Source organism: Urocitellus parryii, unplaced genomic scaffold, assembly GCF_045843805.1.
Source record: "Urocitellus parryii isolate mUroPar1 unplaced genomic scaffold, mUroPar1.hap1 Scaffold_243, whole genome shotgun sequence".
Lineage (NCBI taxonomy): Eukaryota > Metazoa > Chordata > Mammalia > Rodentia > Sciuridae > Urocitellus > Urocitellus parryii.
In genome coordinates, this window is record NW_027552437.1 from 19,843 (window position 1) to 42,899 (window position 23,057).

At 33.7% G+C, this 23,057-nt stretch overlaps 1 pseudogene; it reads left to right on the top strand.

Moving 5' to 3' along the window:
- Window positions 1-317: 317 nt before the first annotated feature.
- Window positions 318-23,057, top strand: part of LOC144251839 (cold shock domain-containing protein E1 pseudogene) — a 42,099-nt pseudogene continuing 19,359 nt past the window's right edge.

A 23,057-nucleotide genomic window follows, 5' to 3' on the forward strand; every position in this document is an offset into this window, starting at 1 on the left:
AATGTCAATTTTTTAAAAACATGCAACTTACCAATATTGAAGTATGAAGAAATATAATATGCCAGTAATAGGTAAGGGAACTAAATAAGAAATGACAACCAGTTAAAAAGACAAAGCCTGCAGCTTTGCCCCTGCCATTTTTGGCATGAGTTATTTAGTACCCAGCAATGCATTGGCCAGAACTGCAGTCCTCCCACGAGTTGAAGCCAGGAGGACTGTGAGCACTCTCTAGGCTCCAAACAAAGGTGTGCATCAACCCCAACCGCTTCCTCCAGGGGACTGCAGGGCTGCCTCCTGTGCTCTGGCCTAGACAGGGAATGCTTCCAACAGGACCGCCACCTGGGCAAGTTCTGCTGCACCTCCCTGCAGTGAAAGCAGCTCCTGCAACACGAGCCATCCTTCTATCTCCAGGGTGCTCTCTTTTCTGTTCTGCCCCACTACCCACCACGTGGCCCAGCCCCAATATCGCTGAGCACAGCCCCACCCTCGAGTCACAGTTGCACGCAGCACACACGCACAGACACAAGCACAGATGCACGCATGCAGAGATGCACCGCAAACTGCTTCTGCAGAGTGGGTTTTCCGCAGCCTAGAAGTGTCTGGCAGATGGTGGAGAAGCACATGTCTTCAATTTGTTGAGGTCCTTCCTGCTATAGGATGCTTGGGCTTCTCTGCTCCTGGCCATGCAACTTTGTCGCCATCTGAGAAAATGTCCCTGCCATCCTTTCCACATCCCAGTTCCTAGTGAGGATGTGGGGCCTCCCATAAGGGCAGCCTGGTGCTCACCACTGCACTCCTGTTGGCCATTGTGGATCTGGGAGGAGAGCCTCAAGTAGGGAGAGTGCCAGTGTGTTCAGCAGCTTGTGGGGTGCAACCCCTGCTGCAGTGGCATCCTGGGACCAGAGCTGGCTGGGGTAGTACATGGGGAGGAGGCGAACTGTGTCTCTCCCTGCAAGGTCGTTCATGGAGGGGTGACCTGCTTAGGCCTGTGGGGGATGGGACCCTGGCTGAAGAGTTCTTAGGGAACCAGGAGTAGAGTTGGGTAGGGACTCAGTGGGGAAGGAAGTGGTTGAAGTAGGAACCCCATGGGGTAGGAGCTTGGTAGGGTAGAGCAGGGGAGGGGACATACTGTGCCTGTCCTGGGAGGCAGTGACTGAAGGGGTGACCATGCTGAGGCTTGTGGGGCAAGGGCCCTTGCTGGAGATTTTAGGGGACCTGAGCTGGGTGGGGTAGTGCCTTGGGAGGAGGTGCACTGTGCCTGTTGCTGCTAAGCATTGCCTCCTAATGTCTCTGCGCAAAGCCCTGCCCTCATGCACAGGTGCATGCATGACTCACACAAGCCTGGGTGGGCATATCACAAACTGCTTCTGTGCCATGTGTGTGTTTCCAGGTATGCAGAAGTCGCCAGCAGACCATGAAGAAGCATGTTCCTTCAAGTCCTGGAGATCCTTCCTGCTGGACCCTGGAGGAGAGCCTCAGGTAGGGAGGGCTTCAGTATCCTCAGTGGTATGTGATGTATGACCCTGGTTGGAGATGTGTTGGGGAACCGAAATTGATGGGGTAGGTGCTAGGTGAGGGAGTGTGTGAGGAGGGGGCACAATTTGCAGTTGCTGTGAGGTGGTGCCTGGAGAGGGTGCTCATGCTGAGGCTGTGGGGGCACTGACCTGGCTGAATAGGCTTCAGGGGACTGGAGATTCAAGGTGGGGTAGGAGCTGGGTAGGGTAGTTTGTGGGGAGGGGCCGCACTGTGCTTGTACCTCTGAGGCTATGCTTGGAGAGAATGCTCTTGCTGAGGCCTGGGGGTGCAAAGCCCTCACTGGAGAGGTGTCAGGGCACCAGGTGCTGGAGGGGGTACTTTATGAGGAAGGCGCACACTGTGCCTTTCCCTGTGAGGTAATGCCTAGAGTGTATGCTTGTGCTTAGGCCTCTAGGGGTGAAGCCCTGGCTGGAGAGGCATTGGGGGACCAGAGCTAAGTCAGATAGGAGCTTGGTGAAATGCTTTGAGGTGTATGTTGTCCAGTGTGTCTTACTCATGCCTCATGGAAACTTGATTATCAGTTGGTTTTGTCTTAAAATGGAAAATAAACTGTACCTGAAATAGTCAGTTTTTTAAGGCATTTTTCTGATGTCTTCTGATGACATTTTGCTCTGTTGAGACATGCATTTATAATAATATGTCTTTGTAATAACATATTTCATGTCAATTTTTGTTCATACAACCAGTTATAGTCAGAAAAAATGTTTTTTTTTCACTTCATCATTTGTAATGTTTTCCAGCTAAAGTGGAATTTTCTGAATATTTCTCTATGTGTCTGTTTGTATACATATACATGCATGACTATGTGTGTGCATATATATGTATATATTATGTATAATATATATATATATATATATATATATATATATATATATATATATATATAGAGAGAGAGAGAGAGAGAGAGAGAGAGAGAGAGAAGTACAGAAAGACTATTTTTATCTTAGGTAAATTAATTTGTATTTGTATGGGTACTCTGGTGTGTTTTTGCTATAAAATTTGAACTTAAAAATGAAGTATCTGATATTAAATAGTTAATAAACAGAAAAATGAAATAAACCAAAAAATGAAAGTTGGGAATGTATGGTCTTCTGCTACACTAATTATTCTGTAACTGAACTTTGAATATCAGATATTTATCAGATAATATCAGTAACACAGTGAGACTGATGATGTGGCAAGACCATCACTATGAAATGTATTTAAGAAATTCAGATTATCAGCTGTGTTTTCCTTTTATTCTTTTAATCTTAGTTTTTTTCACTCTTTGCAAAGTAAAAACTATCACAACCTCCTTTTCTCATCTAGTATAGCTGCCAAAATAATTTGTTTAGACAATTCATATTCTTCAATAGGTTACATGATCTTAAACGTTTGAGAAAAATGTTTTCAACTGTTTTTATGTTATTTACATATCTGTGATTTTTTCATTTTTAATTAGAACACATGTAATGGGAGGTAATATCTCTATATTTCAATGTTGAAAAATTTAAAGGTCTTAATCATAGTACTTGTTGTAATACAGAGCTATATACATACCAAATAATAATAGTAATTTGAAAAGATAGAACATAATGACAATTAAACAGGAGGATTGCAAGTTCAAGAGCAGCATCAGCAACTCTGTGAGACCCTTTATCAAAAATTGTTCCATCTGTATCACTGAAATAAAATGTTGTGGATCTAACCAGTGGTATAGCTACCCTGGGTTCAGTGTCCAGTGTTAGAGAAGAAATGAATAAAAATAAATGAAAAAAGAACGAATGAGTTGATAACAGTTTCATGAAATAAACATGTATTCTCTGAGGTAACCTATTAAAGGTTTTTTTTTTTTTTTTTAATTTAGGTGGAACAAATAAAAGAATGAGGTTATTTTGTCCTAATGATAATATTATAAAACTCATAAAACTTATTTTGATAATTTTATATTATTGAAAAATTGGAATATTACTTTAATTATTTATATTTCTCTGTGTTAATAACTAGTTGCCAGCTAGTTATATCTAGTGTATAGTGGGCATGGTTCTGCCACCATTCTTTGACAATATCAATTATTTAATCATAATAACAACTAGTTTCCAGCTAATTATATCTAGTGTATAGTGGGCTTGGTTCTGCACCATTCTTTGATAATATCAATTATTTAATCATAAATATGGCTTAAGAATCCTAATCTTAGGAGGCTTACTGAGGCTTGAGTGTGAGTGGAAAATATTGAATATGAAAATAATAACAAGGACTTTGGAAAATGTTTATTTTTTCTCTCTCTTTCTCTGATTAATGTGGGAATCTATCTATATGTCTATTCATTTATTTAGAAACAGATTTGATTGGCTATTGAAAAGGCAACTTGATATTATTGGTTTTTATATGACAAGAGAGGAAACAGTCCCCTTGTCCTCTATGAAGCACCAGAAGATGTGTTTTCTTTCTTTTTTTAAAAAAAAATCTATATTTTTAAGTTTTATTTATTTATTTATTTATTTTCTCATTTTTTTATTATTAGTTGTTCAAAACATTACAAAGCTCATGGCATCTTTGATATAAGGAGAGCAACTAAGAACAGAATAGGGGGGAAGAGCATGAGAAGAAGATCACCATTAAACAGGGATGAGAAGGGGGAGGGAAAGAGAGAGAAGGGAGATTGCATGGTAAAGGAAGGAGACACTCAGTGTTATACAAAATTACATATAAGAGGAAGTGTGGGGTAAGGGGAAAAAAACAAGAGAGAGAAATGAATTACAGTAGATGGGGTATAGAGAGAAGATGGGAGGGGAGGGAAGAGGAGGGGGGATAGTAGAGGATAGGAAAGGCAGCAGAATACAACAGACACTAGTATGGCAGTATGTAAAATAATGGATGTGTTACCGATGTGATGTGTTTTCTTTCATGTCATGTCATCAAGATCTGAACCATTTGCTATTTTGGAGCTGAGGAAATTTACTTATTTTCTTTCTGTTCCTGTTTCTCTATCTCAAAGGTAGCAATAAATATAGCAGCTTGTTTATGATATTTTCCAATAGTTTTAAATAAATGATGTGGAGACAGCTGTAGACATATGCAGACAGTGCCCCAGAAAAATAACAGTGACTCTTGCCACTGTCATTCATCTCATGGTCCTTTGTTGTCATATTACAACAGTGCTGGAGGATCATAGAGATTTAATCCCTGACAGTATCATTGATTCTCTGTGATCTAAATTGTGACAGATAATCTTTCTGAGTCTGGTTTGTCATAAATCAGTTGGTGATGAATGGTTCATTTCCTGCACAGATGTTTGACAAATTTTTTTCATTGTTCGTACACTGTTGGGTGACATTCTTAGAATGCATTCAGCTGCAGTTATTTTAAATGTTATTACTAACAGCCTCCCGAATTGTCTCCATGACACCTATCTTGTGAAGCTTTTACTATTATTTTCAGTTACATCAGAAATTTCCTTCTAAAAATAAATTTACTCTTGTCACATTACTTCAGATGTACCTTTAAGATAAAAATAAAAACAAATAAGAAACTAACATAAACATAATGAATTTCTTTTGTTAGTCAATAGCTAAACATACTATAGAAGTTTCCTAATTTAGTTCTTCCAGTGATTCTGCAATAGAAGTGATTGTTTTCTCAATTTTAAGTGCTGAGGAGACTGTTAGAAGTAAAATGAATCATGTTCTAACAGCATGATCTTCTCTTTCTTATTGAGACTTAATGAAGAATCTATCAGTGATTTTCTGCTCCTTGAAACTTAGAACTTAACATGCTTTTATGCACTGAAAACAAATACTAAAAACAATCAAAATGTCATGTTTTACATCTTTATTAAGGTAATAGTATAATTAAAAACCCTATGTATCAGCAGTCTGATATAAGAAAAAAATCTTTTTAATATTTGCATCAATATTTCTGGAAATAATTTGAAAAAATGATCTAAGGTATTTGAAAAAAAGCTATAACACTTCACTGAAATAAATAGCACTGTTATTGTTTTTGAGGAAATCATAATATCAGGATATGGTGAATTAAAAATAATTTTTATGGTTAAGCTATAATGGATAATACTTAAATAGATTAAATTTAATGAAAAAATTTGCATAGGATGCATAAGTATGATCAAGCATAACTAATCATAATAGAGATACCTGTAAAATAAGAGTAGTTCTACCGAATATTTAACTGTATCATGATAGTAAAACTGTATCATGATAGTATAAAAAAAATTATAGTGTGGACACAAGCTAGCAGATCTATTATATGAGAATAACACTGGATAACTAGAAAATTTCTAATTCTTTTGAAAATGAATTTGATAAATTAATTGTAGAACTTGAAATTTTTTAGTATTAAGTTCATTTCTAGAAATCTTGCCTGAAGTTACATTAAAAAAGTGTGATATTTTATAATGAGCACATATATTATAATTTAAGCAGTAGAACATATTGTGTGTTCAAGTTCCTACAGGCATGACATTAAGCAATTTAAAGCAGAAGAACAAGTTGTAGGTAAATTCTTCTCAGTGACATTATCACCTGTATCTTTAGTAGAACTGCATAAGCATCTCAATAAAGTTTAGAATCAATGCACAATTAATGAAGGCTGCCAGTAATTTTTATGTAATTTTTCATCTACCATCTTTAGAAATGTAATTAATATATAATTTGCCTATAATAAACATAATATTAGTATTTCAACTATTTTGCAGAAATATGATTCCTGTCTCATCACAGTGAAAACTTTAATAAATTTAGTATAGTCCTTAAAATATTTATTATAAATATTATGTTAATTCATTATAGAGATCAGTCTAGTTTATACTCTTTACTAAAAATGGCATTTTAAACAAAAATTGCATATTTATAGATACTTCCATTTTATTTTCAGATGTGCATCTATAAGAAAAGCAGATTTTTGTGAAAAGTATTTAAAATTACTTTTTGATTAGCTACAATGTATATTATGCAATTTTCTAAGAACACTGTGAAGTATGTACACATTAAAAAAAATTAAGCATATATGTAAATATTTTAGTATATACATATGCACATGTATGCAACATAATGCAGTGTTTTGATGTTCTAGCACAGAAGTATTGGAATAATAAAAATTGGAATATTTTTATTATTCTTTCAGATTCCATTACACTAAATTCTAAACTGGCAAGCTGGAATGGATATATTTCTCTCAATACAACATAAACTAATAGAAATAAAGAAAATTAAGATTTTTAAATTAATTTAACAACTACCTATTGTGTTAAAAGATAGTGAGGTCCTGAAATTAGAATACAAATTAAAATCTGTATATATTTTTAAATATTTTAGCTCTATTAATTTTTGTACATGAGTCCAAAATAACAATGAAAATACCTAAATCCACAACCTAAGAGACCAAATTTCCACAATAACTAATTACATAACTATTCTATCCCTATTCCATGGTAACTCCTGGAAATGACTAGAAGTTTTTCTAGTAGTAATAGTAATAGTAATAGTAATAGTAGGTAAATGTTAATGTTTTTAATTACCCAAATTAGGTTTTCAATTTGTAATCTCTTATGGTTTATTTATTATTTCTGCCCACATGAGGTTAAGAGATATGTGGGAGGGAAGCCCTGAATGGGACTATGTAAATTTCCTGGGAGTTACATAACAAAATACCACAAACTGTGTAGCTAACAACAGAAATTTATTTCTCAAAATTCTAGCAGTCAGAATGTGAAATCAAGGTGTAAGCAAGGCTGTGCTCCTTCTGAGACTCTGGATAAATTCCATCCTTTCCTCTTCCTAGCTTTGGTGATAACCCTTAATCCTCCTTATTTTTGTCAGCTTGCAGCTGCATCATTCCAATCTGCTTCTGTTCTCACAGGTCCCTCCCTTCCCATTATCTTATTATATATAGTCCTTCAAGCATATTAGTTAAGGGGCAACATTAATTCCCTCATTTTTACTGTGTGATATAAACCTATTGGATTTTACCATCTTGGCCATTTTTTTTTAAAACTCACAGATTAATTTTGTTCAAATTATAATTTAAAATAAACAACTTACAAGAATGACAGGTTTATTGTATGTTTTATTTCACAAGCCCAAGCACTATTAAGTACCCCATTTTGTAATGCCATTTGAACATTCTTAAGTTAGATATATACACAGTTATTTTGTATAAAATATGCTGGCATTTTAAATCTATAATTTTCATGTAAGATTGAATTAATTTAAATGACATTTAAGAAAAATCAAATAATAATTCCTTTAAAATAATATCTCAGACATTTTAAGTGTGTAATAGAATAATATTAACAATCCACATTGTTTGGACAACCAAGGTACCCTTTAACAGATGAATCGATGAAGAAATTATGGTGTATATATACACAATGGAATATTACTCAGCCTTAAGAAGAATGAACATATGACATTTGCTTGTTTATTGATGGGACTGAAGTTACCATGCTAAGTGATATAAACAAGTCTCAAAAAAACCAAAGGCCAAATGTTCTCTCGGAGATGTGGATGCTAACCCATAACAAGGGTATGGGAAGTATAGGAGTTCACTGAATTGGACAAAAGGGACAAAAGGGGATGGGGGATGGGAATAGGAAAAACAGTAGAATGAATTGCACATATTTTTTTCTATGTTCATATGAACACATGACCAGTGTACCCACACAAGAATGGAATAAAAATTGGAATGGCTTGCACACCATGTATGCATAATATGTTAAAATACACCCTAAGGTCATGTGTATGTGAAAAACAAATTTAAAATAGGAAAAAAAATACTTTTATATAGGTTTTGTATTCAAAATGCCATTCCATGCTGTCAGTGATGAGAAATAAAGTAATGTTTTCTGTTAAATAAAAATAATCTGTATTTGCATAGTTTCCTTTCCCAGAATGTTTATATGGTCATTTGCTTTGTTGTTATTGCCTAGCATTCTTTTTGTTTCCATTTGAAAGACTCCCTATAGCAATTCCCATAAATTAGGTCTAGTGATAATTAACTCACTCAATTTTTTTTCCTAGAAAGTTGTTAATTTTTCTTAATTTTTAAAGGAAAGTATTGCTAGTGCTCTCTTCTTGATTGTTAAATTGTTTTTAATTTGTGTGTGTGCATTGTTTTTCTTTGAAAAATTAAATATCATATATGACCTAAATTTTTTCCATAATATCCACTGATGATTTTCTGGAAGCTACATCATAGGAGATAAATCACTGTTCAGTTCTTGTGTTCAGAATTTTGTATTTTTATTTTAATTTATTTTAGTCACTGATAGGAACTTATTTATTTATTTATTTATTTATTTATTTATGTATTTATTTGTTTATTTATATTCAGTACTATAAATCGAACAGCCTTTATTTATTTATTTATATGAAGTGCTGAGAATCAAACCCACTGCCTCATACATACCAGGCAAGTGTGCTACTGCGGAGCCCCAGCCCCAGCCCCAGCCCATCAACAATCTTGATTTTTAAATTTTGATACTTACAATTTGCCTTACTGTGGGTCCTTTGTGGATTCATCTTAATTATTGTTCTTTGAGCTTCTTGAATTTGGGTATCCATTTTCTTTCTCAGAATTGAAAAAAAGTCTATTATTTTTTTCAAATGAGTTCTGCTTCCCCTTCTCTTTCTCTTCTTTAGAGATACATGCAAAACACATATTGGTCTTTGTGATGTTGTCTCATAAGTCCCTTAGAGTTTCTTCACATTTAATTTTTTTTTGCTTTTCTTTGTTTCTATCAATAATTTCAAAAAGCCTTTATTTGAGTTCAATGACTCACTCTTGTGCTGGATTAAGTCTGTTACTGAACACTTCTAGTGAATTTTTTATTTCATTTATTGTTTTATTTAGCTTTTTATACTGTCATGTTGGCATTTTTACATCTTCCATGTATTTTCCTGATTTTATGTAGTTTTCTTTTTAATATTTATTTTTTACTTGTAGTTGGACACAGTATCTTTATTTTATTTATGTATTTTTATGTAGTGCTGAGGATTGCACCCAGGGCTTCGTGTGTGCTAGGCGAGTGCTCTACCACTGAGCCAGAATCCCAGCCCCTTTGTGTAGTTTTATGTGTGTATTCTCTCATAACACATGTAGGTACTTTTAAGAGGACTATTTTTCATTTCATGAAATTATCCATAGACCTTCAATGTCTTAGGATTGGTCTTTGGAGAGTTGTTTTGTTTATTTTATTTATTTGAGTTTTTTCATGTGTCTTGTTATTTCTGTTATAAATTTTTTGTTGTTTTTGCATTTGAAAAGACAGCTATCTCTTCCAGCCCTTGTGAATCAGTTTTATTTGGGGAACACGTTTCATAAATTAATCAGAAATTTTGGAAGCCCCTTGAATATTTTATTGGAGTGTGTCTTTTCTGGACTTGAAATATGATTTCTGAATTAGACAGGTTTGCTGGTTTCTTTAGGAAGGTCTTGTACACTCTTCCTCCCCTTGGTGTATCACTGTAGTACTGTAGAGTCTGATGCTTAGACAATCCTTTTGAGCGCTCTCTGGTTCTCAGCCCAACTCAGGTATTGAAAGTAAGAGATTTTCTCATATGAGCTTTGAGACAAGTGAGACAAATCATTTCCTCAGACACCTGTCTCTCCCTAAACAACACCCAGAATATTGGAAGCATATCCACCCTTCCTCCTAAGAAAGTAGTCATGAATTATGTTTGTCCTGCTGGGTTGGGCATGGAGTTGAAAACAGGTGAAAGGAAGTGGCTTTTCCCCCATCTTTAAATGAAACTGTGTATTCTGTGGAATACCTCAGTTTCATAACTGGCTCTGAAATGTTCTTACAGTATCAATGGACCATAATCTTGCTATGTCAATGTTTGTGAGGAAGTGAGGTCTGGGGCTTTCTACTCTGCAAAATTCCAGACACCACTCATGAAAACATTTTATTTTAATAAAAAGTCAGTATTAGGTTACTCATATTATAATGTAACTGTAATTTAAGTATAATTTCTTAAATGTGAGCTACATTGTAGCATAAAATTCATTTTATGGGAAAGTTTAAATACATTCAGCCACTTTTATCTTGTAACCCATTGAGTTACAATAAATAATAACATCATGATATTTGTGGTATTGTTTAAGTATCCTAAACCTGTTGGGTTTTTCAAGTTGAAATATTCTTGTAAAATATGTAACATTTAAATTATTTTTCAATGATGGATAGCTGATTATATCCAATTAAAGTCATATGCAATCTCCAAATTTATAATCCAATTTTCTCAAAAAAGTTTAGTTAAATAGCATTTTTTTCTGAGCCCTGAAATAAGGGAATCTGATGAGTACATTTAAGGTTTTTATATTCTAAGGAGTTAAATTCTAAACCAAATCTGAAATCAATAGAATTATGAAAATTTGGGAAAGATAAAGGTTGAGAATCTTGGCAGGACAAGAAGAGCTTTCTGGTACTGTGATAGTAGGAGCAAATGTGACTCCATTTTGTTTTATGACTTCATCCTGTATAACAACCATGCCAAGTAGAAGAGTCATGACTGGAGCAAGATGTTCTTTTTCTTTTGTTATAGAAACCTTTAAGAACACGGAACTACCTATTGGGGCATTGTTTCTGTAACTAGGGTAATGGGGCTCTCTTTCTGTAACTGGGGTGACTGGGCTAACTGTGATTGGTTAGGCTTCCCTCTGCTTGACTGCACTGTCCCGCTTCTGTAACCTGGCTTGCTTGCATTGGCTAGACCCCCTGAACATCCCTTTTTGGGTTTTCAGGCTTATAAGGAGTGCCCTTGCAATTGTTTGGGGCTGATCAGGAACAGCTTTATGTTCTGGTCAGCCGCCACTGGTGTGCTTCAGTAAAGGCTTGATTCGATTATATGTGAGTGGTCTGGAAGTCAGTTTATGAAACCCTGGGACGAAGCTTTAACTATAACAGTACATTCCCAAAACATCAGATCAAAGGTGAAGTTTTTGTTGATGCTTTTGTTGACATTTTGTTCCTTTTATTTTTCCCCTTACCAGCTTTGCCATTTTATACCTATTCTTTCCATTTAATAGAAACTCCATTATTTATAGTTCCTCACTTATTTTTTTCTTCTTCATAGCTAAAACTGTCATATAATTTAGATATTGATCTTTATTTTTCTAGCATACTGACATATTATGAAGTGGTCTTTTAGTGAATTCATGAAATAAATCACTTCCTTTTACATTTAATGTTTTCACATTCATTGTACAATGTACATAACACACACATTTTATGGTTGAATTCTAGCTTCTCTCACATCAACAGGCAGGTGTGGGAGTGGGAGGGAGTTGAGAAACTTGAGAAGATTGCAAACCAGTGACAGGTGCCCACTGAACTAGGATTTTATAAGATTACTCCATGTTTTTTCTCTACTCATGAATTGCGATAACTATGGATAATATGCTACACATTGTGAGAATTAAATTATGTGTGTCAACTTGCATAAGTGTGGTACTTAGTGTTTTAGATGTTGAAGTGAAGGGATTTTATGATATGCTTAATATCTACAATCAGTTTATTTTAATAAAGGACATTAGTGTATTAATGTGTGTGGGTCTCATCAAATCAGTTAAAAGCCTCAACAATAATAACAAGTTTTCCTGGGAAAATAATTCTATCCCAGTACTGTAACACAGAAATCCTGCATGAATTTCTAGTTTGGCAGACATAGGATTACATTCTGACTTGTGAGGTGTGACCAGTGGTTTGACTACATGTTTAGAAACTCAGAAATCTGGCAATAAAGAATTATTGGGAAGAGGTAAGTGGTTTTGTATCTCTGAATGGGTTAAAAAAATGAGAATTTTTGTGAGAAAAAATAACTGTGTACTGTTGTTTCATGTCACAAATATTTGGGATTTTTAGAAGTATTATTTTGCAGATGTATGTTCTTACCCCTACTCATTCTCTGAATCTTCTGAAGTATTAACATTTTTGGCCAGCAATCTCTTCTCTCTGATAAGAATAATGATGATGATGATGATGATACTGATATCCCTTTTTTAGTGGGTTTTGAGTTAGCTTTATTTTCTTCATGTAGCAATCTTACATTGAAAGCACAAAGTAAAACAAAAAAATGAAAAATTCAAAAAATATCTTAAAAGACATTTTTTCCTTAGTTAAGAAATTTTAAATTTTATTCATGTTTCATTAATTGTTTTAGATGGAAAAAAGAAAATAATTTGCATAAAGAATATAATAATAGTATCCAAAGATTGAAGATACACAAACAATATTGCTGAAAATGTGGACCAAGAAAGTTCCAAAATATTTTACAATAAACAGAGAGGAAAAATTCTAATATTGTAGAAAAAGTTCTAACCAGGGAGTAGTATAATCATTTTTAATGTCAACAAGAATTTTATTTGAAGATTAATTCCATACTAAAACAAGTAATTTTTGTTTATTAAACCCCATGAAGTTAGTAGTTGGTTTTCTAATTCCTAAAAAAATCAAAATTATTCAGGGAGTAAAATTGCAAAATAAATATTGATAATATGAAATATAATGTCTTTTTTCATTAAAATGTATAGGAGTGTGTTGATAAGCAAATTGTGTTCTTTTAAATTTCTTGATGATACGTGATTTTAAGTGTAAAAATACATATTTCCCACATAGGAAAACAAACTCTTTATAGTTGTGTAAAAAAACACTAAAATCAGAAACATATTTCAAAATTTAGGAATATAAATATTTTTCCAATCAGAAATTTCAAAAGCATGTTTACATTATATATTTTTATTTCAATATAATACATACCTAAATTGCATATATTACTTTGAGTTTTGTGTACTTCATATTTTGTTTAATAGATGCATTCCTGCTATCATATATATATATTTTATGTCTTTTTAAAAATTATCTAGTATTTACAATATCTATATAAAATATTTAGCTTTAAATTTTATTATTTGTTTGCTACATGTGGTGGTGGGAATTGAACATGGACTTTTTGTTTGGTAAATGCTCTATCACCTAAGCCCACATGCCCCACCCTGAAGTTTATTCTGGAGAGATATGATTTTGTTATATGATTGAAGCTATGACCAACAATTAGCTGAGGGATGTTCTTACATACTGATGCTAGTGTTAACTATTTTTGCAAGTATAAAAAATCATGCAGCTAAATAAAAGTTGATTAATTCAGAAGCCTATATTCATAAATTTAAATTTGTTTATGCATATATCTTTAACATGTTAAAAATATGTTCTACACAAACTTACTACAAAATTTCTCTAGGAGACATGTTATTGCTCAGCAAAAAAAAAAAAAAAAAAAAAAAAAATTGGAGTAGAATTCAGTGTCAGGATTAGGGTAATACAGAAGTTAGGATCAGGGTAAATGATAAGTACTTTCTTTTGAGTATGTGAAACTATACGTAGCAATTACCAGTTCCCAACTGGCAACTGATCTTGTGCAGCTCTTGGAAAATTCAGATTAAAACAAATTTTACCATTCAATCACACATTATTTACAGATTTGGCAAAAAAGTACTTGCTCCCCACATCTGCATATTCCTGAAAGTTTGGACATTGTCTTGGTTTACATTGAATTCCTAAAACTTCTTTAGTTGTGAAGCAAATAGAAAGTAAGTAACAGATTTGTTTGAGAAAATTTATTCACTTAGTTGAATAGTGAGACAACATTTCTAAAACAAAAATTCTTAGTTATTTAAAAAACTTTGATAGCATTTATTATCTTTCAGAGTTTTGTATATATTATTTCATGCCCTCCCAGTTTTTAAGGGTCTGGCTTGAAAAATCAACTGAAATCATTTTTGTTTACTTCTAAATATAACCAGTCATTTTTTAGCTCTTTTAAAATTCTGTCATTTTTCAGATTAGGCATTAATATCTATCTATCTATTTATCTATCTATCTATCTATCTATCTATCTATCTATCTAGACATAGTATCTTTATTTATTTATTTTTATGTGGTACTGAAGATTGAACCCTTGTCCTCCAATGTGTGAGGCAGGCACTCTACCACTGAGTTAGAGCCCCAGCACCAAGGTTAGGCATTTTTATAATCATGTGCCTTGGAATGGGTTTGTTGTAATTTTTTTTTTTTTTTTACATTTGGAGTCCTGTATGCCTCCTGTATTTTATTTTCTGTTTTATTTTTTTAGATTTGGGAACTTTTCTTGTTTCACGGAAAATGTTTTGCATTCCTTTAATTTATATCTCAGAGCCCCTATAAATCCTAGATTTGACCTTATATATATAACTCCACATTTCTTGAAAATTCTGTTCATATTCTCTTAACATCTTTTCTCCATGATCAAATTTCTTTGCCAAGATTATGTATATTGTTTTTGTTACCTCAATATCTATTTTTCAGATGATCTAGTCTGTTGGTAATGCTTTCCATTGAATTTATAATCTGGTTTATCATTTTCAATTTCAAGAATTTCCAATTGATTCTTCTTCAAAATATGTATCTCATTCTTGACATGACCTTTCACTTCTTATATTTTCTCTCTTATTCCAATCCTTACAACATTTTTTACCTCTTAGATTATCTTATCTACAAACTTTCTAAATTCATTCCTTGACATTTCCTTACTGCAGTGTCAGTGGAGTCTATTTTGAATCATTCTGTTTTGTTTGGGATGTTTTCTTCTCTTGTGTTTTTTTTTTTTCATATTGTTTAGTGTCTACCCATCTATTAAAATGGACCTGAATCCATGGGGTTTCTACTCTACCAGCTTTTAGTTTTCTTGTAGGTTTCCAGTACCTCAGAGATTAAGGGGAGTCAAATAACTGCAAAAAAACCTATGCATATAACATATAGTAATAAATTAAGTATTTAGTTTCTATTATGAAATCTACAATGTTGATTGACAAAATAAACATAAATTGTAGCGTCAGCAATTTCTATCAGTAAAGATAGTAGTTAATCATGAATTATGTCCATCATAAACTCAATTGATATTACCTATGACTTCCAGTGTTTTAACTTCTTCTATAGCATTAGTGGTGGGGTTTGACATTTTACAAACTAAGCAGTGGTAAGAGAAGTTAAAAATAGAACTAATTAAGAAGAAAAGATCAGGCAGACATGGATTTGCAATTTTCAAATAGGGCTGATCCATAGACAACGTAGGGTGCATTGTTTACGAGGAGGGAAGAGAATAAATAGAGGTAAAGGAAAAATTAGAGGAAGAGTGAAAGAGAGAACAATGAGTCTGGCTTCTGTTTGTTTATTTTCTATTTATTTATAGATTTTTAAATTAGTGCATTATAGACATACACAACATTAAAATTCACCATGCTTTATTCATATTTGTACAGAAAGAATTTGGTTTTTTTCATTCTATTGTTCATCCCCCTGTTCATCCTTCCTGCCTTCCCTGTAACCCCTTCCTGTACTCCACAGATATTGCTGCTATTTTTTTTTAATTTCCCTTTTTCCAATATATGGTCAAGTATTCACATATGAGGGGAAACATTCAACCCTTTGCTTTCTGAGTGTGGCTTGTTTCACTAAGAATTGTGTTCTCATTTTATCAATTTTCCACCTAGTGCCATCACTTAATTCTTCTTAATGAATAAGTAAAACTTTTATTGTGTATATATACCATGTATTCTTTATCTATTAGTCTGTAGATGGGCATGTGGGCTGGTTCTGTAAATAGGTTATTATGAGTTGTGTTGCTATAAGTACTGATGTCCCTGTGTTTCTATAGTATGCTGATTCCAGATACTGGATATATACCAAGGAATGGGACAAGTGAGTCAGATGGTGGTTCTATTCCAAGTTTCGAAAGGGATATTCATACAGTTTTCCAGGATGGCTGTACTAATTTGCAGCCCTACCAACACTGCATTAGTGTATATTTCCCAATACATATTCTCTTTTAAAATTATTTTCAGGTGTACGTACAATAAAGTCTATTTTGACATATTATACATACATGCACAATAACTTCCCATTCTTGTGCTATATATACTGTGGAGTTACACAGGTGTGTATTCATATAAGAACATAGAAAACTTATACTGTTTTATTCTACTGTTTTTCCTATTCCCATTTCCTCCTTTCCCTTCATCCTCCTATGTCTAATCCAATAAACTTTATTCTTCCTTTCCCCAAAAATGTTCTCTCTGATATGTGGATCCCCCCACAAACAATATTCTTTTTTTTTTTGAGAGAGAGAGAGAGAGAGAATTTTTTAATATTTATTTTTTAGTTATCGGCGGGCACAACATCTTTGTTTGTATGTGGTGCTGAGAATCGAACCTGGGCCGCACGCATGCCAGGCAAGCGTGCTACCACTTGAGCCACATCCCCAGCACCCCCCACAATATTCTTGATAATTGATATTTTGAGTGGAGTGAGATAAAATCTTTATGTATTTCTTTTTTAATCTAATAGTTTTATTGCAGTATAGGGAAAGAGCAAGGGCACAATAATACAGACTCTCTCTTCCTTGTAGTTTTTATTTGAATTTACCTGATTCCTAGAGACGTTGAACATCTTATTTAGATTTTGTGTACATTTAGTAATTGAGGGTTTCATTTTTTAGTCTTTTTTTTATTCTGAATATTAATTTCCTGAGCATCAGATGAAAAATATTTTCTCACATTTGTAGGCTCTCTGTTCACATTCTTGTTTCCTTTGTTATGCAGAAGTTTTGAAATTTGAATTTATCCCACTTATTGATGCTTAGTTTTATTTCTTGTGCTTTAGAAGTCTTGTTAAGTTGATAATTTTGTCAATATGTTGGAGTTTTGGGCCACATTTTCTTTAAGCAAGTGTAGAGTTTCTGGTTTAATTCCTAGGTCTTTGATCCACTTGGAGTTGGCTTTTGTGCAGGGTGAGAGGGATCAAGTTTTATGTTTTTCTACATATGAATATTCAGTTTTCATAGCACCACTTGTTAAAGTCTCTCTTTTATCCAACGTATATTTTTGGCATTTTGTTGCATATCAGGTCACTGTATCTTTCTGAATTTGTCTGTGTTTTCTATTCCATTCATATTCAGGTCTGTTTTTGTGCCAATACAATGTTGCTTTTTAAATTAAATCTGTGTGATATAATTGAATATCTGGTAATGTGAAACTCGCAGCATCACTCTTATGGTTCAGGATACATTTGGCTCTTCTATGTCACTTCTGTGTTAAAATGAATTTGAGAAATATATTTTTGTGTGTCATAAAAAATGTCTGTGTTGTGAAGGATGTCATTAATATTTTGATTCCGATTGTACTGAGTCTGTTCACTGGTTAAGGTAGTATGATTATTCTGATAATACTGATTTTCTTATTCAAGAACATTGGAAGTATTTCCACTTCTTAAGGTTGTCTTCAATTTGTTTTTCTTCACCATTTTATAATGTTCATTGTTGAGTTTTTACATCTCCTAGGTTAGATATTTTTCCAAGTATTTTTTAGGGTTTTTTGAATAAGACATTTTTCCCAATTGTTTTGAAGCAGGTTTGCTATTGTAATATAGGAATGCAATTGATTTATGTATTATGTTCTTGTATCAGCTCATTTAGTAGATTTGTTATCAGCACTATAAATTTTCTGATGGAGCATTTTAAATCATCTAAGTAAAATGTTCATGTCATAAGTAAACAGAGGCAACATGACTTTTTCTTTCTCATGTGTATGCCATTAGATTTCTTCTCTTGCCTGTTTGCTCTGGATCGAGATTCAATGAGTGGTGAACGTTTACTTTTTTGTTTTGTTTTTTTGTTTTTAGAAAAAATCTTTCATTTTTAAAATTTCATTTGTTTTTGGCATTTGGCTTATCACACACAGCTTCTATAATTTTGAAGAAATCAACTTCCATCACTCCTCCCTCTGGTATTTTAAACCTTAATGGGTGCTGAGTGTTGTGAACAGGCCTTTCTGAATCTATTGATTATCTCATGGAATTTTTGTACTTAAATTTGTTTATATAGTAAATTGTGTGTGTGTGTGTGTGTGTGTGTGTGTGTACATATGTATACATACATATATATGTAATTAAAAAAATTGTTTTGGTATTGGGAATTGAACCAAGGCATAGTTTGAAAATTAGGTTCATATGCCATTATGCACTTTTCAATTTTTTCCACATTTTTGTTAATGCATTATAGAATGATGGGATTTATTGTTACACATTGACATATTAATCTAATATAAAAATAAGCAATATCATTCCCTAGTGTCTCCATTTCCTTTTTTCTTCCCTCCCCATGTCCTTTTACTCCTTATTTGTTTCTTCTTTATAGATATATGTGACAGTAGAGTACATTTGGAGATATTATACATGGATAGAATATATCTTATCCTAATTAGGATCCCATTCATGTTGTTGTACATGGGGTGGAATTTCACTGGTCATGTATTTATATATAAACATAACTTTATGTCCAGTTCATTCTCATGTCTTTCCTATTCTCATGCTGCTCCCTTACCTTTATTCTCCTTTGTCTACTACAGTGAACTTCTGTTATTCCCTCCCCACTCCTTATTGTGTATTAGCATCCACATATAAAAGAAAATATTTAGCCTTTGGTTTTGGGGACTGACTTATTTCACTTAGCTTGATAGTCTCTAATTCCATCAATTTACTGGCAAATGCCTTAATTTTATTTTTCTTTAAGGATGAGTCATGTTCCATTTTGTATATATAATCACATATTATTTTGGATATATGATTTTAAGAGAGACTAGGTTGAAGGGTCAGAAGATTGGAAAAGAAAAGCTATGGGCATGGTTCTGCAATTCTCATGTATCCTTATGGAGAATAAAATTGACACTTGTACCCCAGGCCATTTGTTCAAGACTAGAACGTTCCATCCCAAATAGGGTGCATCAAAGTCACTTGGAGAGCTCACTCAAACTCAGACTTCTGGTCCTCAACTCAGAGTGTCTGACTCAGGTGCCAGGGGTGGGCCTGAGCATCTGTATTTCTTACAAGCCTCCAGGGTTTGCTAATGTTCATGGTCTAAAACTTTCAACTGATATTCCTAGTCGTCTAGAAATTTCAGGGGCAATGAAGGTGACATATGGTCCTCCTTGGGTCCAGTCTTCACCTTCTTTCCCTGCCCTACAGAAAAATCTGTAGCTCCTACTTAGATTACACCTGCATATGTCCATGTTAAAATGGGGAACTTAGGATCCTCCAGTGTCATGGGCCTTCCTCATTTGAAGATCTTTTACCTGAAGACTGCAAGCCCTACATCTGTACTTCAAGCACTGTTTACATATCAGTTTTTAGAATCTCATCTTTTGGATTGTTGATTTCCATGTGAATTTCAGATTATGATTTGCTCTTAGAATTCCAAACTGAGTTTTCATGATATTTTATCCAGGACTTTGTGGACACAGGATGTTGCTGACCACATTGGGATTCCTCTTTTCCCGTTTGACGAAAAGAAGCTACCAGTCTGGGAGTAACCCCTCTAGTGTCAAGGAGGAGCCAAACATATGTGTCCATTTGGGTTCCTAGGACTATTCTGAAAAATAATACTTGCTGGGTATATTAAAAATAAATTTATTGTACCAAAGTCTAGGAGTCCAAACTGGAATATAATAATGTACTTACTCTGAAATGTCTAGTGGGGAAATTTTCCCTATCTCATCTAGCTTTCAGTGGTTGTGGGAAATACTTGGCATACCTTGACATGTAGATTCTTCTGTCCTTTTTCTATCACCATTATTACATGGTGTTCTCTCTGTACAGGTATTCTTGTCCAAATTTTACTCTTCTAAGATCATGAGTCATTAGATTTTAGCCTACTCTTATTGACTATAGCCTCTTATAACATTTTCATATGCAAAAACCTCATTTGCAGGTGAGGTAATAAGTTGATGTGCTGGGAAGGACATGCCTATTCAACTCAGAGTATGTACTGAGCACTTACTATGCCCTCTTCCCTGTACTTCCTGTGGCAGCACTATAAGGTACACACAGGCATCACTGACACTGAATAAACTAGGATATGAAGCTCAGTAAAGTTGTGCTCCCACCAAAAGTACATGCAACACACAAGGTTGTAGTCACAGTGCAGCTGTAGTATGGGTCCACCTGTCCCATGAAAGAATAGTTCTGTACATCCTGCATCTCTGTAGACGTGAGACTGCTTCCCAGAAATGGTCCCAGAGTACTACAAAGGACTTCATATCTTTTAGTAGCTGCCTCTTTTAGTATCTTAGAGCAGGAATAGATGCATAAAATAATAATGCTCAAATTTACTCATCAATTATCCCCAAAGTTATAATATTACACTTCTAAATTTATAGTACTAGAATTTCATTGAACATCCTATTCAGGTTTATAGTATGGAATTTTTAAATTATTTTTCTTCACTATTTTTAGTTATATAAATGACAGAGTGAATTCGGAAATATTATATATACATAGAGTATAGCATTTAACTTTTTCTAATTTGGATCCCATTCTTATGGTTGTACATAATGTGGGGTTTCACTGTGTGTGTATTTATAGATGAACATAGGAAAGTTATATTTGATACATTCTGTCTTTTATATACCCATTTTCCCTACCCTCCTTTTATTCCCCTTTGTCTAATTCAATTAATTTGTATTCTTCCCTCTCCCTCCTGATTATTTGTAGGTACCCATATATCATAAAGATTATTTGGCCTTTGGTAGATTGGGTCTATTATGCTGATTTTATGTCTTTTGGGTTTAGACTAAGAAGTGGGATATCTTGGTCAAATGGTGGTTCCATTACAAGGTTTCTGAGGAATCTTTATAATGCTTTCCAGTATTGGTTGCACCAATTTGCAGTCCCGCCAGCAATGTATTAGTGAACCTTTTGCCCATATCTTTGCCAACATTTATTATCACTTGTATTCTTGATAATTTCCATTTCAACTGGAGTGAAACGGAATGTCAGTGTAGTTTTAATTTGCAATTCTCTAATTTGTAGTGATGTTGAACAATTATTTCATATATTTTTGGTAATCTGCATTTCTTCTCTGATGTTCCTCTTCAGTTCCTTTGCCCATTTGGTGATTGGAATACTTGTTTTTACCGTGTTAAGTTTTATTATTTCTTTATATATCCTGGAGATGAATGCTAAACCTGATGTGCAGGTGGCAACAATTTTTCTCCCATTGTAGGTTCTCTTCACACTCTTGATTGTTTTCTTTGCTGTAAATATTTCTAAATGGGCAACTCATGTAACTCTTGAAGAAATTCAATGATAAATGATACATGGAAACCAAAATAAAACTTACATGTGTGTCATGGTCATTTAAAGAGTCATAATACTTTCAAGACATAAAGGCAGTGATAATCCTATTTAAAATCATAAATGTAGGTACACAAAATGTAGGCTTTATAACCAAATCCCCATTTCAGTAATTCATAGAGTATAGATAGAAACCTAGTTCTGCTCTGTTTTCTGTGTTTTCCCTGAGCCAAGCTGCAGTAACAGGCCCAACAATCTAATTAATTCAGTTTGTTTGAATAGATATAAGACATTCTTATTAAAACCCATTGTCCCAGATAATATAATGATTTAACATTATGTCCTCTTTGCCAGTGTTAGATGTTGAAAATTTAAAATATTTTTTAGCATGTGTTATATGTTGACAATTTAAAATATTGTTTAGCATTCATCACAGATTTTCTAAATGCAGATGTTTGTGGTAGGTGAGGTAGAGGGAGAGGCTCTGCTTGTGATCATATAAAAAAAAACAAATTAGTTCATTCAAAAGTTGACAGATGTTGCTGAAGGGTGTTAGAACAATCAGTGAAAGAAGCTCAAAGAACTCAGTGAGAAATAAGCCTGTATTCTCATTTCAATTTATATATATGTAAATGTATTAATACAAATGACTATTTGTTGTGCTTACTTTATTCCTCCTTGTATTTACATTTTTACTTCAGAAGAAAGAATTAAATAAGAAAATGGATAAAAAGACACAGGAACAGTATAAGAGAAGCAAAATTCTAAGACCACAAGCATATGAAAAGGTAAGTAAAAAGGATCTTTGTTCCTGTACCTTATATCTAGAAATGATTTTATTGTGCTTCAAAGTAACAAGTTTATAACTAGACAGGTCCCTTCTGTGAATTTCTCTGCTGATTAACTTTCCAAATGATCACTAAATTTAATTGAGCTCAATCAGGGGGTAGGTCAATAAAAGTTTTAGGCACATGTCATGCATTCTAGATAAAAAGATAAGAGCTTAGGAGATGGTTAAAATACCATTATCTGAATTGTCCAACATCCTTCATTCAGATCATGTGGTGAAAACAAAGCTTGTGTCCTGGAGGCACCTGACCTTTGTCCAACAGCTGGCAAATAGCACCCTCATAGAAGTATAAAGAATTTTGGGAGTTCATTTTGAAGTGTGAGGTTCCAGATTAGTTGGTATCATGATCTATTGCTTCTGGGAGAAGATAAAGATGGTCTGCTTCTACACCCTGGAGGTGGTGCATCAAGAACTATGTGGGCTCATGATTCTTTACACTCAGTAAATAGTGTGTGAGCATTTTGTAAGTAAATAACATGCCTTAGTGTACCTTTTGACCACTATCACCCTGAA